The sequence below is a fragment of the Protomyctophum parallelum genome (genome assembly GCF_964188405.1).
Source record: "Protomyctophum parallelum genome assembly, chromosome: 4".
Classification (NCBI taxonomy): Eukaryota; Metazoa; Chordata; class Actinopteri; order Myctophiformes; family Myctophidae; genus Protomyctophum; species Protomyctophum parallelum.
The window spans coordinates 32,192,814-32,212,007 of record NC_139700.1 but is presented as its reverse complement, the minus strand read 5'-3'; the positions used below and the strand labels follow the sequence as shown (position 1 = coordinate 32,212,007).

The following is a 19,194-nucleotide window of genomic DNA, read 5'->3' as shown; positions in this document are numbered from 1 at the left end:
TGCACCTCTAACCTGGTTTATCAACCCCAAAGAAGAATACCGGTAAGAAAAAATAGAAAAAACACAACACACAACATAGTAACATCGGCTCCGTCTTTGAGCTAATTTAGAACTTCCTGTCTGAGAGCTAGCTAATTTAAGACATCCGGTTGCCTTCAGAATAAAATAAGGTTATTTAATTAATAATTATTACATTACATTATTAGTATTATTATTACATTACAGTTATTGTAAAGACACACATTATGTTTCTGTGTAAAAATAAGTAATTAAATAACATCAAAAAGTTATCTAAATGGATAAATGCTATTCACTGGAGTGAATATTCTATTTTATTCTAAAAACGACTTATAAATCCTAAAGCCTTGTTTATACTTCACTGTGCAACGGTCCTATGCTGGACAATAGCAGATATGCAAACTCACAGCACATCTCATTCAAGACACTGAACTTGCAGATCTGCCATTTTTGAACACACTATAAAGTTAACCATTTATCATGCTGCTCTACGTGGCACTGCATTCTGTGACATTAAACCAAATGGCATTTTCCACTCTATGACACTACTGTTCTACATTTTTGTCTAATAAAATAGGCTATTAATTTAATCAATCAAACTGCATTAACTAACAGAGATACTACTAACCAAGCTATCCATGTCAACATGCTCTATAGGAGTCTCAATAACAGGTATAAGTAACGTTTAATGTTTAGTAATGTTTAATGTAGCAGAAGAGGCCATTCATTGAACAGAGTTTTGCACAATTTTAACATCCCAGATCGATTGAAATATGAATCTACTGTGCTGTGCTACACCATGATATATTAAGAGTACAATAACATTCCATTGTGAATAAAAACCTATTAACCACAGTGTAATGCTAAAGGTTTCACCACAGGGCTGTCTGCTTCATGTAATATCATTAAAAGTGTTGTTGGTGACAGTTATATGAGTTGGAAGCATTAAGACCCATTTTAACCCTCAATGGCTTCCTTTCTGACAAATAACGTTATTGTAAATTCACGCGTTCATATGTAGCTATTTTGCATTAGAAGCGGATGGGACCAAGGGACCCGGATGTAACGTAAGAGGACTACAATAGATTCGCGGTTAAATCTCGCGGGCGTGGCCTCACACCGGAAGGAAGTGCCGCCGCCCTCAAATACGGAAGAGACGCGTGGAGGTAGGTTTGGTCAGTGTTTGTTTGGAACGTGCCACGTCACCATCGCGGGTCCGTCTTCGGAGCAAGTAAGTGATTAAATGTTATTTAATACTTAACGCTGTTGTTGTTTGTGTGTTCAAACGTCTATCACTTGAAGTTACTTGTTATGATGTTTATATATGATGTTTGTACGAAACTGTAAAACAGTGTTTCAGTAGCCGAATGGTTAGTGTCGAAGGTTTATAAACAACTATGCCCGGCCTCAATGTTTACTAACCGTCGACAGTACCCACTCGACTACCGAAACACGGCTTTAAAGAGTAGTATTTACATATCTAAACACAACAAGTAACTTCAAAAGTGATAACATGTTTGAGCCACGGACCACCATTTCACATTAATAGACTCTCACAATGGTGGTCAGTGGCTCAAATGGGTCTGAGAGACTAGATGGCCTCAAATGGTGGTCCGTGGCTCAAACGCTGAATAAATAATCGACTAGAGGTGAAAATAGTATTGTTTGGTAGGTAAAAGGACAAACATTCTGTGAAAATTGGCACGAAGCAACAAACATTCTTTGAAATTGGTGGGAAACGATCCCGGCACTCATGTTAACAAAGCTCAGTCACTAACCACTATGCTACAATCAGCATTATATAATCAAAGGATCAAAAGTAGCAATCTTCTACATTCTCTAATTGTGTAGTTTTTTTTGGAAATTAAGCAGATGCTTAACAACAATTGAACTATTGAGAGTGTAAAGATCTACTATTGGGGTCAATTTGGTTACCTAAATTAAATTGCTCTGTATTGTGACAGTAATCATTGCTATAGTGTGTGTTCAGTAACAGTGTTAAATAGCTCTATAGTGTGACAGTAATCATTGCTATAGTGTGTGTTCAGTAACTTGCAACACAGCAGCCAAGTATATGCAGAACACTAGCCCCTTTCGGGACCCTACGTAAAACTTTTTTGATATTTTGTTTAGTTTTACGTTGGGTCCCTGCTCGCTAGTGTATTTTCGTATGGAAATTCCTAAATGCGGATGTGGAGATTCTCTCTAAAATAGGACCCGCGGCATGTGACGCCATTATTTTCCTTGAGTTATTCTGAATTCGGTAACTTTAAGTAGCTATACATCCCGGTGCGAATATCTCCTGTGGCGCGGAAGCCGTTAAGTATTTTTAATCTTTGTTTGACCGATTTGGTCGCTTTATTTCTTCTTGTTTGTTTACCGTTTATTGTACCGCCTCCCGGTGTGCGGTTGGCTTGTGAGGCTACGTCCCTGCCTCTGATCTGCTGTGTCATAGCTATAGCGCCACTAGCTAGCCAGATAGGCGGTACAATGAGGTGTCAATAAACAAGAAGAATCCAAGCTTCCAAATCGGGCAAACATATATTAAAAATACTTAACGGCTTCCGCGCCACAGGAGATATTCGCACCGGGATGTATAGCTACTTAAAGTTACCGAATTCAGAATAACTCAAGGAAAATAATGGCGTCACATGCCGCGGGGAGGCGTTTTAACATGTAAACATGAGCCAGTAAATGTTTTAATCAGGTGGCATGGACGACGAGGAACAGGACCCAATGCACTGGGTCGAACAAATGTCAGAAACTTCAGTAGCATTTGGGTTCTGCTTGGAGGGCTAGCAGAACACATATACACGCATTTGACATAACACAAACAACAAGACAATTTACATACATAAAGACATGAAGAAAAGAGCAATATCCACCGCTTAGATTATCCTGTGGCTACTACAACTCCTGATTAAACCCTTTTCTATTTATTAAAGAGCTGGAGAGACAGGAATATTCCTGTTACTGAACACACACTATAGCAATTATTACTGTCACAATAACTTTGTACTTTTGCTACTGATGTTTGTGTGCAACATTTGAGCTGGTGTCAAGTCACCTTAATTCAAGTGATAGATTATATACAGGGGCATGCCATATGGTCTACCTGCACAGCCTTTGTGATTACTGGTAGATCACGATGTACCTTTTGGGCACCCCTGCAATACAGGATTCCTGTCCAGAATTGTTTTTTATTAAATATAGAGGGTTTAAGTGTAGGGTTTGTCATGTTGGTGTTCTCTATAACTTTTCGTCCTGGGCATGACGTTAAACTGTCCAGTGTAACTCCAAGTTACATGGGGTGGGTATGGTTTGAGAGTTTGTGATGCTCAGTTCTTTTTTTGCGTCTCGGTTCCTCAGGTGGAAGCTGCATAGTTGGGTTTTTGATGGGTTGGGTTTCAAGTGGCTGGTCGTTTGTTTAGATATTGAAAAGGAGGGGGGCGAGCGCGCTACCTTGTGGGAGGCCGTTCTTTTCGGCTTTCCATTTACTCCTCTGGTCATTTAACTGAACATAGAAGCGCCTGTTGTTGAGGAGGCTTTTCCTGACCATTGTGCGGTGTTGGACAGTGTCGTAGGCAGCAGAGAGATCTCTGAATGCTGCTCCAGTTATTTGTTTCCCCTCAAACCCATCCTCAATGTGTTGGGTGAGGTTGAGCTCTGTCCAGCACAGGAGCGGCTGGGACGGAAACCAGCTTGGTCTTTAGTCAGCTTGGTATCTATGAGTGGCAACAAGGCGTTGGAGTAGCAGCTTCTCATATAGCCTTGTAGGTGATGCAGAGGGAAATGGGTCGGTAGCTCTTTGTGGATAATGGGTCTATGCCAGGTTTAGGGATTGCAACCACGTTGGCCTTTTCCCAGACAGAAGGGATGGTTTTCTGTGCTATGCATGTGTTCAGCATCCCCACAAGCCAGGTCTTTGCGTTGGGTCCCAGGTGCTGTAACATTTCTGCCAGTAGGTCATCAATCCCTGCTGCTTTTCCGGGTTTCAACTTTCCCATTGCAGTTTCAAGTTCTTCTAGGTCGAAGGGTTTGGTTTGAGGGCTGGCTGATTGTGGTTGGTCTGATACCACTGTGCGATGGTATTCTCCTGTGGGTCGGTGGCGGTCTTGGTCACAACTGGTGGCCAACAGTTGTAACCAACACCGCCACCGACCCACATAGAATACCATCGCACAGTGGTATCAGACCAACCACAATCAGCCAGCCCTCAAACCAAACCCTTCGACTTAGAAGAACGTGAAACTGCAATGGGAAAGTTGAAACCCGGAAAAGCAGCAGGGATTGATGGCATACTGGCAGAAATGATACAGCACCTGGGACCTATCGCAAGGACCTGGCTTGTGGGGATGCTGAACACATGCATAGCACAGAAAACCATCCCTTCTGTTTGGAAAAAGGCTGGAGTAGTTGCAATCCCTAAACCTGGCAAAGACCCATTATCCCCGAAGAGCTACCGACCCATTTCCCTCCTCTGCATCACCTACAAGCTCTATGAGAGGCACTACAATTTCTGAACAGACTATATTTACATCAATATGTCTGGGTCCCCACCTACTCACTCAGGGTTGACGTGTCACACCTGCAGTGATGGGAGGGGCACCAAAATGTGGTATTTTGATTGTTTAATGGGGGCACTCCCTTAGTATAAAAGTGTATGTTTTGTGTACACATGACCTGATGAAGATCAAATGGATCGAAACGCTGTCAGTATTTCAACAAAGAACGTATTTCTTATACCTGTGGTGTGCGGGCTCCATCCAATACCTACACCAGTTGTGATGCAACAGAGTTTGCTGTGACCGTTGTGAATTATGGGTGGTGTGGTTTTTGCCAAGACGGTGGATTGTGGCCCATGCCTTCCTGCTGTTATTTGACATGTTGGTGTTCTCTATATCTTTTCGTCCTGGGCATGACGTTAAACTGTTCCGTTCGAGAGGACCAGCGACCCTCGAATGTAAACGGCCACGAAAGGAAATTATGTGTGTGTGAGGTGTTCTCTATAGGTTGGGTTTCAGGTGGTTGTATTGTAGTAGCTTGACATTTCTTGGAGGGCACTTTCAAGGACAGACTCAATCTTCTGGAAGTCTGCTTGTTGGGTCGTAATGCAGAGGTTGTCGGCGTAGATGAAACGCTGGCATTAGGCATTGGGTAGTGGCTGGTCGTTTGTGTAGATATTGAAAAGGAGGGGGGCGAGCACGCTACCTTGTTGGAGGCCGTTCTTTTGGGCTTTCCATTTACTCCTCTGGTCATTTAACTGGACATAGAAGCGCCTGTTGTTGAGGAGGCTTTTCCTGACCATTGTGCGGTGTTGGACAGTGTCGTAGGCAGCAGAGAGATCTCTGAATGCTGCTCCAGTTATTTGTTTCCCCTCAAACCCATCCTCAATGTGTTGGGTGAGGTTGAGCTCTGTCCAGCACAGGAGCGGCTGGGACGGAAACCAGCTTGGTCTTTAGTCAGCTTGGTATCTATGAGTGGCAACAAGGCGTTGGAGTAGCAGCTTCTCATATAGCCTTGTAGGTGATGCAGAGGGAAATGGGTCGGTAGCTCTTTGTGGATAATGGGTCTATGCCAGGTTTAGGGATTGCAACCACGTTGGCCTTTTCCCAGACAGAAGGGATGGTTTTCTGTGCTATGCATGTGTTCAGCATCCCCACAAGCCAGGTCTTTGCGTTGGGTCCCAGGTGCTGTAACATTTCTGCCAGTAGGTCATCAATCCCTGCTGCTTTTCCGGGTTTCAACTTTCCCATTGCAGTTTCAAGTTCTTCTAGGTCGAAGGGTTTGGTTTGAGGGCTGGCTGATTGTGGTTGGTCTGATACCACTGTGCGATGGTATTCTCCTGTGGGTCGGTGGCGGTCTTGGTCACAACTGGTGGCCAACAGTTGTAACCAACACCGCCACCGACCCACATAGAATACCATCGCACAGTGGTATCAGACCAACCACAATCAGCCAGCCCTCAAACCAAACCCTTCGACTTAGAAGAACGTGAAACTGCAATGGGAAAGTTGAAACCCGGAAAAGCAGCAGGGATTGATGGCATACTGGCAGAAATGATACAGCACCTGGGACCTATCGCAAGGACCTGGCTTGTGGGGATGCTGAACACATGCATAGCACAGAAAACCATCCCTTCTGTTTGGAAAAAGGCTGGAGTAGTTGCAATCCCTAAACCTGGCAAAGACCCATTATCCCCGAAGAGCTACCGACCCATTTCCCTCCTCTGCATCACCTACAAGCTCTATGAGAGGCACTACAATTTCTGAACAGACTATATTTACATCAATATGTCTGGGTCCCCACCTACTCACTCAGGGTTGACGTGTCACACCTGCAGTGATGGGAGGGGCACCAAAATGTGGTATTTTGATTGTTTAATGGGGGCACTCCCTTAGTATAAAAGTGTATGTTTTGTGTACACATGACCTGATGAAGATCAAATGGATCGAAACGCTGTCAGTATTTCAACAAAGAACGTATTTCTTATACCTGTGGTGTGCGGGCTCCATCCAATACCTACACCAGTTGTGATGCAACAGAGTTTGCTGTGACCGTTGTGAATTATGGGTGGTGTGGTTTTTGCCAAGACGGTGGATTGTGGCCCATGCCTTCCTGCTGTTATTTGACATGTTGGTGTTCTCTATATCTTTTCGTCCTGGGCATGACGTTAAACTGTTCCGTTCGAGAGGACCAGCGACCCTCGAATGTAAACGGCCACGAAAGGAAATTATGTGTGTGTGAGGTGTTCTCTATAGGTTGGGTTTCAGGTGGTTGTATTGTAGTAGCTTGACATTTCTTGGAGGGCACTTTCAAGGACAGACTCAATCTTCTGGAAGTCTGCTTGTTGGGTCGTAATGCAGAGGTTGTCGGCGTAGATGAAACGCTGGCATTAGGCATTGGGTAGTGGCTGGTCGTTTGTGTAGATATTGAAAAGGAGGGGGGCGAGCACGCTACCTTGTTGGAGGCCGTTCTTTTGGGCTTTCCATTTACTCCTCTGGTCATTTAACTGGACATAGAAGCGCCTGTTGTTGAGGAGGCTTTTCCTGACCATTGTGCGGTGTTGGACAGTGTCGTAGGCAGCAGAGAGATCTCTGAATGCTGCTCCAGTTATTTGTTTCCCCTCAAACCCATCCTCAATGTGTTGGGTGAGGTTGAGCTCTGTCCAGCACAGGAGCGGCTGGGAGGGAAACCAGCTTGGTCTTTAGTCAGCTTGGTATCTATGAGTGGCAACAAGGCGTTGGAGTAGCAGCTTCTCATATAGCCTTGTAGGTGATGCAGAGGGAAATGGGTCGGTAGCTCTTTGTGGATAATGGGTCTTTGCCAGGTTTAGGGATTGCAACCACTTTGGCCTTTTCCCAGACAGAAGGGATGTTTTTCTGTGCTATGCATGTGTTCAGCATCCCCACAAGCCAGGTCTTTGCGTTGGGTCCCAGGTGCTGTAACATTTCTGCCAGTAGGTCATCAATCCCTGCTGCTTTTCCGGGTTTCAACTTTCCCATTGCAGTTTCAAGTTCTTCTAGGTCGAAGGGTTTGGTTTGAGGGCTGGCTGATTGTGGTTGGTCTGATACCACTGTGCGATGGTATTCTCCTGTGGGTCGGTGGCGGTCTTGGTCACAACTGGTGGCCAACAGTTGTAACCAACACCGCCACCGACCCACATAGAATACCATCGCACAGTGGTATCAGACCAACCACAATCAGCCAGCCCTCAAACCAAACCCTTCGACTTAGAAGAACGTGAAACTGCAATGGGAAAGTTGAAACCCGGAAAAGCAGCAGGGATTGATGGCATACTGGCAGAAATGATACAGCACCTGGGACCTATCGCAAGGACCTGGCTTGTGGGGATGCTGAACACATGCATAGCACAGAAAACCATCCCTTCTGTTTGGAAAAAGGCTGGAGTAGTTGCAATCCCTAAACCTGGCAAAGACCCATTATCCCCGAAGAGCTACCGACCCATTTCCCTCCTCTGCATCACCTACAAGCTCTATGAGAGGCACTACAATTTCTGAACAGACTATATTTACATCAATATGTCTGGGTCCCCACCTACTCACTCAGGGTTGACGTGTCACACCTGCAGTGATGGGAGGGGCACCAAAATGTGGTATTTTGATTGTTTAATGGGGGCACTCCCTTAGTATAAAAGTGTATGTTTTGTGTACACATGACCTGATGAAGATCAAATGGATCGAAACGCTGTCAGTATTTCAACAAAGAACGTCTTTCTTATACCTGTGGTGTGCGGGCTCCATCCAATACCTACACCAGTTGTGATGCAACAGAGTTTGCTGTGACCGTTGTGAATTATGGGTGGTGTGGTTTTTGCCAAGACGGTGGATTGTGGCCCATGCCTTCCTGCTGTTATTTGACATGTTGGTGTTCTCTATATCTTTTCGTCCTGGGCATGACGTTAAACTGTTCCGTTCGAGAGGACCAGCGACCCTCGAATGTAAACGGCCACGAAAGGAAATTATGTGTGTGTGAGGTGTTCTCTATAGGTTGGGTTTCAGGTGGTTGTATTGTAGTAGCTTGACATTTCTTGGAGGGCACTTTCAAGGACAGACTCAATCTTCTGGAAGTCTGCTTGTTGGGTCGTAATGCAGAGGTTGTCGGCGTAGATGAAACGCTGGCATTAGGCATTGGGTAGTGGCTGGTCGTTTGTGTAGATATTGAAAAGGAGGGGGGCGAGCACGCTACCTTGTTGGAGGCCGTTCTTTTGGGCTTTCCATTTACTCCTCTGGTCATTTAACTGGACATAGAAGCGCCTGTTGTTGAGGAGGCTTTTCCTGACCATTGTGCGGTGTTGGACAGTGTCGTAGGCAGCAGAGAGATCTCTGAATGCTGCTCCAGTTATTTGTTTCCCCTCAAACCCATCCTCAATGTGTTGGGTGAGGTTGAGCTCTGTCCAGCACAGGAGCGGCTGGGAGGGAAACCAGCTTGGTCTTTAGTCAGCTTGGTATCTATGAGTGGCAACAAGGCGTTGGAGTAGCAGCTTCTCATATAGCCTTGTAGGTGATGCAGAGGGAAATGGGTCGGTAGCTCTTTGTGGATAATGGGTCTTTGCCAGGTTTAGGGATTGCAACCACTTTGGCCTTTTCCCAGACAGAAGGGATGTTTTTCTGTGCTATGCATGTGTTCAGCATCCCCACAAGCCAGGTCTTTGCGTTGGGTCCCAGGTGCTGTAACATTTCTGCCAGTAGGTCATCAATCCCTGCTGCTTTTCCGGGTTTCAACTTTCCCATTGCAGTTTCAAGTTCTTCTAGGTCGAAGGGTTTGGTTTGAGGGCTGGCTGATTGTGGTTGGTCTGATACCACTGTGCGATGGTATTCTCCTGTGGGTCGGTGGCGGTCTTGGTCACAACTGGTGGCCAACAGTTGTAACCAACACCGCCACCGACCCACATAGAATACCATCGCACAGTGGTATCAGACCAACCACAATCAGCCAGCCCTCAAACCAAACCCTTCGACTTAGAAGAACGTGAAACTGCAATGGGAAAGTTGAAACCCGGAAAAGCAGCAGGGATTGATGGCATACTGGCAGAAATGATACAGCACCTGGGACCTATCGCAAGGACCTGGCTTGTGGGGATGCTGAACACATGCATAGCACAGAAAACCATCCCTTCTGTTTGGAAAAAGGCTGGAGTAGTTGCAATCCCTAAACCTGGCAAAGACCCATTAGGCCTAATAAAAAAAAACTTTGGTTTCCGGTTGCCGACCGACTCTATTAAATATGCGCGACTCATATTATTTTATTGGCATTTGGTGGAAAAAAAAAAAAAAAAAAAAAGAAGCTCAGAATGCGACCGAGTAAGACCCAAAAGGTCTTTATTAAAATTAAAATTATCTTTGATGAGACCATTGGGACGCGCGAAGTCAAAATAAAGTTTTCTTTCGTCTAAAATATCACGTGCGCAAATGTTTTGGAATGCGTCATCGCGAGGAGACGCACAACACAACAGTGACAACATACAGCATGGACCTGTGCACGGTGTCTGTGACTGTCCACTGCCCGTGCAAAGCACCGCCACAGATCATACGATTGAGTACAAAAACATTTGAAGACATAATTAAGGAGGTGAAACCGTGCCGGTGTCGGTTTAAGTCCGCAGAAGGGAGACACGACCGAGCGGATAAATGGACTATCATCTCAGCCGACATACTCTCCCCCCCCACCCTGGAGCCTCTAGGCGCCCAGGCTGGGTGCGTGCTGGGCATGTTTGACTTTCGGTATCTATAGCCCTGAGATGCGAGGAGGAGGAAACCCATTCGGCTCATGCTTCTACCCCGTCAGAACGTTAGCTAACGTTAGCTTAGCCCCATATATGTGCTCGGAGCTACAGAATGAGCGTAGGGAGAGGAGAGGGCACATATGGGGCTAACGTTAGCTATGTTTTTGTCTTTTAATAACTAGCACTATAGCTATGTTGATGCCAGCAACACGTTCTAACTTTTTATGTCAAAACATGAATGGGCGTAGGGAGAGGAGAGGGCACATATCATATATGGGGCTAACGTTAGCTATGTTTTTGTCTTTTAATAACTAGCACTATAGCTATGTTGATGCCAGCAACACGTTCTAACTTTTTATGTCAAAACATGAGCTGGAAAGCAGAGGTTGTTTTACGTTAGGTGGGTTGTTGCTGACACCACCGTTACCTAAAACTGGATGGCCAATAAATGAAGTACACGTGATTTCACAATGTTTACAAGCATGAAAGATTCATGCCACCCCAAAACACAGGCGCAACTAAATAAAATAGGGGGCTTGCAAATGTAGTCTTAGACCTGCCATGATTCCACAGTTCAAATGAACTGAGTTGCAGGCAGGAGGAGGGGCAGCAGTTTGACGTGACTGTGCATTTCATTACTGTCAGAGCCTTCTAGTTACTGTAAGACAGTACAATTTACAATTTAGGCATTTATCAGACGCTCTTAATCCAGAGCGATTTACATTAAGCAAGAACAAAAAGCATGGGAATACATCACATAAAAATAATTTATCATGAAACATGCGTATTAAGTATTCAACCAGTGTGTGGACATTCTATTCAAAGTTTTCAAATGTTTAGCTGTAGGCATGTAGACGTAGTGTTATGTGTACTTGAACCATTCATTATTTAAAATATGGTATTTCAGGCAAATATTGAAGTTATTAAAAAAGAAGCCTATCCATCATTGCCGTAGGAAAAAAAAAAGTTTAAAAAAAATCCTCTCTACCCATCCTTCCCACGAAAAAAAATAATAAAATAAAATAAATTCCTTGCTACCCAACTTTCCCACGAAAAATAAAATAAAAAAATAAAATAAAATAAATTCCCTACCTACTCAGCCCAAAAATGACAGCCAATCGGAAACCAACGTTTTTTTTTTTTAGGCCTTATCCCCGAAGAGCTACCGACCCATTTCCCTCCTCTGCATCACCTACAAGCTCTATGAGAGGCACTACAATTTCTGAACAGACTATATTTACATCAATATGTCTGGGTCCCCACCTACTCACTCAGGGTTGACGTGTCACACCTGCAGTGATGGGAGGGGCACCAAAATGTGGTATTTTGATTGTTTAATGGGGGCACTCCCTTAGTATAAAAGTGTATGTTTTGTGTACACATGACCTGATGAAGATCAAATGGATCGAAACGCTGTCAGTATTTCAACAAAGAACGTATTTCTTATACCTGTGGTGTGCGGGCTCCATCCAATACCTACACCAGTTGTGATGCAACAGAGTTTGCTGTGACCGTTGTGAATTATGGGTGGTGTGGTTTTTGCCAAGACGGTGGATTGTGGCCCATGCCTTCCTGCTGTTATTTGACATGTTGGTGTTCTCTATATCTTTTCGTCCTGGGCATGACGTTAAACTGTTCCGTTCGAGAGGACCAGCGACCCTCGAATGTAAACGGCCACGAAAGGAAATTATGTGTGTGTGAGGTGTTCTCTATAGGTTGGGTTTCAGGTGGTTGTATTGTAGTAGCTTGACATTTCTTGGAGGGCACTTTCAAGGACAGACTCAATCTTCTGGAAGTCTGCTTGTTGGGTCGTAATGCAGAGGTTGTCGGCGTAGATGAAACGCTGGCATTAGGCATTGGGTAGTGGCTGGTCGTTTGTGTAGATATTGAAAAGGAGGGGGGCGAGCACGCTACCTTGTTGGAGGCCGTTCTTTTGGGCTTTCCATTTACTCCTCTGGTCATTTAACTGGACATAGAAGCGCCTGTTGTTGAGGAGGCTTTTCCTGACCATTGTGCGGTGTTGGACAGTGTCGTAGGCAGCAGAGAGATCTCTGAATGCTGCTCCAGTTATTTGTTTCCCCTCAAACCCATCCTCAATGTGTTGGGTGAGGTTGAGCTCTGTCCAGCACAGGAGCGGCTGGGAGGGAAACCAGCTTGGTCTTTAGTCAGCTTGGTATCTATGAGTGGCAACAAGGCGTTGGAGTAGCAGCTTCTCATATAGCCTTGTAGGTGATGCAGAGGGAAATGGGTCGGTAGCTCTTTGTGGATAATGGGTCTTTGCCAGGTTTAGGGATTGCAACCACTTTGGCCTTTTCCCAGACAGAAGGGATGGTTTTCTGTGCTATGCATGTGTTCAGCATCCCCACAAGCCAGGTCTTTGCGTTGGGTCCCAGGTGCTGTAACATTTCTGCCAGTAGGTCATCAATCCCTGCTGCTTTTCCGGGTTTCAACTTTCCCATTGCAGTTTCAAGTTCTTCTAGGTCGAAGGGTTTGGTTTGAGGGCTGGCTGATTGTGGTTGGTCTGATACCACTGTGCGATGGTATTCTCCTGTGGGTCGGTGGCGGTCTTGGTCACAACTGGTGGCCAACAGTTGTAACCAACACCGCCACCGACCCACATAGAATACCATCGCACAGTGGTATCAGACCAACCACAATCAGCCAGCCCTCAAACCAAACCCTTCGACTTAGAAGAACGTGAAACTGCAATGGGAAAGTTGAAACCCGGAAAAGCAGCAGGGATTGATGGCATACTGGCAGAAATGATACAGCACCTGGGACCTATCGCAAGGACCTGGCTTGTGGGGATGCTGAACACATGCATAGCACAGAAAACCATCCCTTCTGTTTGGAAAAAGGCTGGAGTAGTTGCAATCCCTAAACCTGGCAAAGACCCATTATCCCCGAAGAGCTACCGACCCATTTCCCTCCTCTGCATCACCTACAAGCTCTATGAGAGGCACTACAATTTCTGAACAGACTATATTTACATCAATATGTCTGGGTCCCCACCTACTCACTCAGGGTTGACGTGTCACACCTGCAGTGATGGGAGGGGCACCAAAATGTGGTATTTTGATTGTTTAATGGGGGCACTCCCTTAGTATAAAAGTGTATGTTTTGTGTACACATGACCTGATGAAGATCAAATGGATCGAAACGCTGTCAGTATTTCAACAAAGAACGTATTTCTTATACCTGTGGTGTGCGGGCTCCATCCAATACCTACACCAGTTGTGATGCAACAGAGTTTGCTGTGACCGTTGTGAATTATGGGTGGTGTGGTTTTTGCCAAGACGGTGGATTGTGGCCCATGCCTTCCTGCTGTTATTTGACATGTTGGTGTTCTCTATATCTTTTCGTCCTGGGCATGACGTTAAACTGTTCCGTTCGAGAGGACCAGCGACCCTCGAATGTAAACGGCCACGAAAGGAAATTATGTGTGTGTGAGGTGTTCTCTATAGGTTGGGTTTCAGGTGGTTGTATTGTAGTAGCTTGACATTTCTTGGAGGGCACTTTCAAGGACAGACTCAATCTTCTGGAAGTCTGCTTGTTGGGTCGTAATGCAGAGGTTGTCGGCGTAGATGAAACGCTGGCATTAGGCATTGGGTAGTGGCTGGTCGTTTGTGTAGATATTGAAAAGGAGGGGGGCGAGCACGCTACCTTGTTGGAGGCCGTTCTTTTGGGCTTTCCATTTACTCCTCTGGTCATTTAACTGGACATAGAAGCGCCTGTTGTTGAGGAGGCTTTTCCTGACCATTGTGCGGTGTTGGACAGTGTCGTAGGCAGCAGAGAGATCTCTGAATGCTGCTCCAGTTATTTGTTTCCCCTCAAACCCATCCTCAATGTGTTGGGTGAGGTTGAGCTCTGTCCAGCACAGGAGCGGCTGGGAGGGAAACCAGCTTGGTCTTTAGTCAGCTTGGTATCTATGAGTGGCAACAAGGCGTTGGAGTAGCAGCTTCTCATATAGCCTTGTAGGTGATGCAGAGGGAAATGGGTCGGTAGCTCTTTGTGGATAATGGGTCTTTGCCAGGTTTAGGGATTGCAACCACTTTGGCCTTTTCCCAGACAGAAGGGATGTTTTTCTGTGCTATGCATGTGTTCAGCATCCCCACAAGCCAGGTCTTTGCGTTGGGTCCCAGGTGCTGTAACATTTCTGCCAGTAGGTCATCAATCCCTGCTGCTTTTCCGGGTTTCAACTTTCCCATTGCAGTTTCAAGTTCTTCTAGGTCGAAGGGTTTGGTTTGAGGGCTGGCTGATTGTGGTTGGTCTGATACCACTGTGCGATGGTATTCTCCTGTGGGTCGGTGGCGGTCTTGGTCACAACTGGTGGCCAACAGTTGTAACCAACACCGCCACCGACCCACATAGAATACCATCGCACAGTGGTATCAGACCAACCACAATCAGCCAGCCCTCAAACCAAACCCTTCGACTTAGAAGAACGTGAAACTGCAATGGGAAAGTTGAAACCCGGAAAAGCAGCAGGGATTGATGGCATACTGGCAGAAATGATACAGCACCTGGGACCTATCGCAAGGACCTGGCTTGTGGGGATGCTGAACACATGCATAGCACAGAAAACCATCCCTTCTGTTTGGAAAAAGGCTGGAGTAGTTGCAATCCCTAAACCTGGCAAAGACCCATTATCCCCGAAGAGCTACCGACCCATTTCCCTCCTCTGCATCACCTACAAGCTCTATGAGAGGCACTACAATTTCTGAACAGACTATATTTACATCAATATGTCTGGGTCCCCACCTACTCACTCAGGGTTGACGTGTCACACCTGCAGTGATGGGAGGGGCACCAAAATGTGGTATTTTGATTGTTTAATGGGGGCACTCCCTTAGTATAAAAGTGTATGTTTTGTGTACACATGACCTGATGAAGATCAAATGGATCGAAACGCTGTCAGTATTTCAACAAAGAACGTCTTTCTTATACCTGTGGTGTGCGGGCTCCATCCAATACCTACACCAGTTGTGATGCAACAGAGTTTGCTGTGACCGTTGTGAATTATGGGTGGTGTGGTTTTTGCCAAGACGGTGGATTGTGGCCCATGCCTTCCTGCTGTTATTTGACATGTTGGTGTTCTCTATATCTTTTCGTCCTGGGCATGACGTTAAACTGTTCCGTTCGAGAGGACCAGCGACCCTCGAATGTAAACGGCCACGAAAGGAAATTATGTGTGTGTGAGGTGTTCTCTATAGGTTGGGTTTCAGGTGGTTGTATTGTAGTAGCTTGACATTTCTTGGAGGGCACTTTCAAGGACAGACTCAATCTTCTGGAAGTCTGCTTGTTGGGTCGTAATGCAGAGGTTGTCGGCGTAGATGAAACGCTGGCATTAGGCATTGGGTAGTGGCTGGTCGTTTGTGTAGATATTGAAAAGGAGGGGGGCGAGCACGCTACCTTGTTGGAGGCCGTTCTTTTGGGCTTTCCATTTACTCCTCTGGTCATTTAACTGGACATAGAAGCGCCTGTTGTTGAGGAGGCTTTTCCTGACCATTGTGCGGTGTTGGACAGTGTCGTAGGCAGCAGAGAGATCTCTGAATGCTGCTCCAGTTATTTGTTTCCCCTCAAACCCATCCTCAATGTGTTGGGTGAGGTTGAGCTCTGTCCAGCACAGGAGCGGCTGGGAGGGAAACCAGCTTGGTCTTTAGTCAGCTTGGTATCTATGAGTGGCAACAAGGCGTTGGAGTAGCAGCTTCTCATATAGCCTTGTAGGTGATGCAGAGGGAAATGGGTCGGTAGCTCTTTGTGGATAATGGGTCTTTGCCAGGTTTAGGGATTGCAACCACTTTGGCCTTTTCCCAGACAGAAGGGATGTTTTTCTGTGCTATGCATGTGTTCAGCATCCCCACAAGCCAGGTCTTTGCGTTGGGTCCCAGGTGCTGTAACATTTCTGCCAGTAGGTCATCAATCCCTGCTGCTTTTCCGGGTTTCAACTTTCCCATTGCAGTTTCAAGTTCTTCTAGGTCGAAGGGTTTGGTTTGAGGGCTGGCTGATTGTGGTTGGTCTGATACCACTGTGCGATGGTATTCTCCTGTGGGTCGGTGGCGGTCTTGGTCACAACTGGTGGCCAACAGTTGTAACCAACACCGCCACCGACCCACATAGAATACCATCGCACAGTGGTATCAGACCAACCACAATCAGCCAGCCCTCAAACCAAACCCTTCGACTTAGAAGAACGTGAAACTGCAATGGGAAAGTTGAAACCCGGAAAAGCAGCAGGGATTGATGGCATACTGGCAGAAATGATACAGCACCTGGGACCTATCGCAAGGACCTGGCTTGTGGGGATGCTGAACACATGCATAGCACAGAAAACCATCCCTTCTGTTTGGAAAAAGGCTGGAGTAGTTGCAATCCCTAAACCTGGCAAAGACCCATTATCCCCGAAGAGCTACCGACCCATTTCCCTCCTCTGCATCACCTACAAGCTCTATGAGAGGCACTACAATTTCTGAACAGACTATATTTACATCAATATGTCTGGGTCCCCACCTACTCACTCAGGGTTGACGTGTCACACCTGCAGTGATGGGAGGGGCACCAAAATGTGGTATTTTGATTGTTTAATGGGGGCACTCCCTTAGTATAAAAGTGTATGTTTTGTGTACACATGACCTGATGAAGATCAAATGGATCGAAACGCTGTCAGTATTTCAACAAAGAACGTATTTCTTATACCTGTGGTGTGCGGGCTCCATCCAATACCTACACCAGTTGTGATGCAACAGAGTTTGCTGTGACCGTTGTGAATTATGGGTGGTGTGGTTTTTGCCAAGACGGTGGATTGTGGCCCATGCCTTCCTGCTGTTATTTGACATGTTGGTGTTCTCTATATCTTTTCGTCCTGGGCATGACGTTAAACTGTTCCGTTCGAGAGGACCAGCGACCCTCGAATGTAAACGGCCACGAAAGGAAATTATGTGTGTGTGAGGTGTTCTCTATAGGTTGGGTTTCAGGTGGTTGTATTGTAGTAGCTTGACATTTCTTGGAGGGCACTTTCAAGGACAGACTCAATCTTCTGGAAGTCTGCTTGTTGGGTCGTAATGCAGAGGTTGTCGGCGTAGATGAAACGCTGGCATTAGGCATTGGGTAGTGGCTGGTCGTTTGTGTAGATATTGAAAAGGAGGGGGGCGAGCACGCTACCTTGTTGGAGGCCGTTCTTTTGGGCTTTCCATTTACTCCTCTGGTCATTTAACTGGACATAGAAGCGCCTGTTGTTGAGGAGGTTTTTCCTGACCATTGTGCGGTGTTGGACAGTGTCGTAGGCAGCAGAGAGATCTCTGAATGCTGCTCCAGTTATTTGTTTCCCCTCAAACCCATCCTCAATGTGTTGGGTGAGGTTGAGCTCTGTCCAGCACAGGAGCGGCTGGGAGGGAAACCAGCTTGGTCTTTAGTCAGCTTGGTATCTATGAGTGGCAACAAGGCGTTGGAGTAGCAGCTTCTCATATAGCCTTGTAGGTGATGCAGAGGGAAATGGGTCGGTAGCTCTTTGTGGATAATGGGTCTTTGCCAGGTTTAGGGATTGCAACCACTTTGGCCTTTTCCCAGACAGAAGGGATGGTTTTCTGTGCTATGCATGTGTTCAGCATCCCCACAAGCCAGGTCTTTGCGTTGGGTCCCAGGTGCTGTAACATTTCTGCCAGTAGGTCATCAATCCGTGCTGCTTTTCCGGGTTTCAACTTTCCCATTGCAGTTTCAAGTTCTTCTAGGTCGAAGGGTTTGGTTTGAGGGCTGGCTGATTGTGGTTGGTCTGATACCACTGTGCGATGGTATTCTCCTGTGGGTCGGTGGCGGTCTTGGTCACAACTGGTGGCCAACAGTTGTAACCAACACCGCCACCGACCCACATAGAATACCATCGCACAGTGCTATCAGACCAACCACAATCAGCCAGCCCTCAAACCAAACCCTTCGACTTAGAAGAACGTGAAACTGCAATGGGAAAGTTGAAACCCGGAAAAGCAGCAGGGATTGATGGCATACTTGCAGAAATGATACAGCACCTGGGACCTATCGCAAGGACCTGGCTTGTGGGGATGCTGAACACATGCATAGCACAGAAAACCATCCCTTCTGTTTGGAAAAAGGCTGGAGTAGTTGCAATCCCTAAACCTGGCAAAGACCCATTATCCCCGAAGAGCTACCGACCCATTTCCCTCCTCTGCATCACGTCTTTCTTATACCTGTGGTGTGCGGGCTCCATCCAATACCTACACCAGTTGTGATGCAACAGAGTTTGCTGTGACCGTTGTGAATTATGGGTGGTGTGGTCTTTGCCAAGACGGTGGATTGTGGCCCATGCCTTCCTGCTGTCATTTGTCATTATGGTGTTCTCTATATCTTTTCGTCCTGGGCATGACGTTAAACTGTTCCGTTTGAGAGGACCGGCGACCCTCGAATGTAAACAGCCACGAAAGGAAACTGTGTGTGTGAGGTGTTCTCTATCATTTCATTCCAGACTTCACTGTCTATCTCCTGTGTTTTCCATTCATCTTGAGCGTTACACAGTCGTCTGATGTGCGGGGGGAGGTGCCGGCTAGCGCATAAAGGCACGGACGGGACAGGTGTTTTCTTGACCCATCCCGTGATGATGCGACAGGTGTCATTTAGGGCTGTGTCGACCAATTTGGTGTGACGTGATCGGCTCCAGCTTGAGCAGGAATACTCAGCTGTAGAGAAAGACAGGGCCATGGCAGTTGCACGGATTGTTTGTGGGTCTGCGCCCCACTTGGGAGTTCACTAGTTTTCACAGGATGTTATTGTGGGTGTTGACCGTGGCTTTTGTGTTCTCCAGGTGTTTTTTTGAAGAAGAGTGTCCTGTCCAGTGTAACTCCAAGATACATGGGGTGGGTATGGTTGGAGAGTTTGTGACCATCCCAAGTGACGCTCAGTTCTTTTCTCGCGTCTCGGTT

General features: G+C 46.3%; 1 protein-coding gene across 1 annotated transcript in view; it reads left to right on the top strand.

Moving 5' to 3' along the window:
- Window positions 1–45: 45 nt before the first annotated feature.
- The window catches only part of pus7 (pseudouridine synthase 7), a 61,608-nt gene continuing 42,459 nt past the window's right edge, over window positions 46–19,194 (top strand). Inside the window, exon 1 of the mRNA XM_083763150.1 lies at window positions 46–86. The gene's annotated coding sequence lies outside the window, so the exon portion shown is untranslated. The remainder of the gene's footprint in view (window positions 87–19,194) is intronic.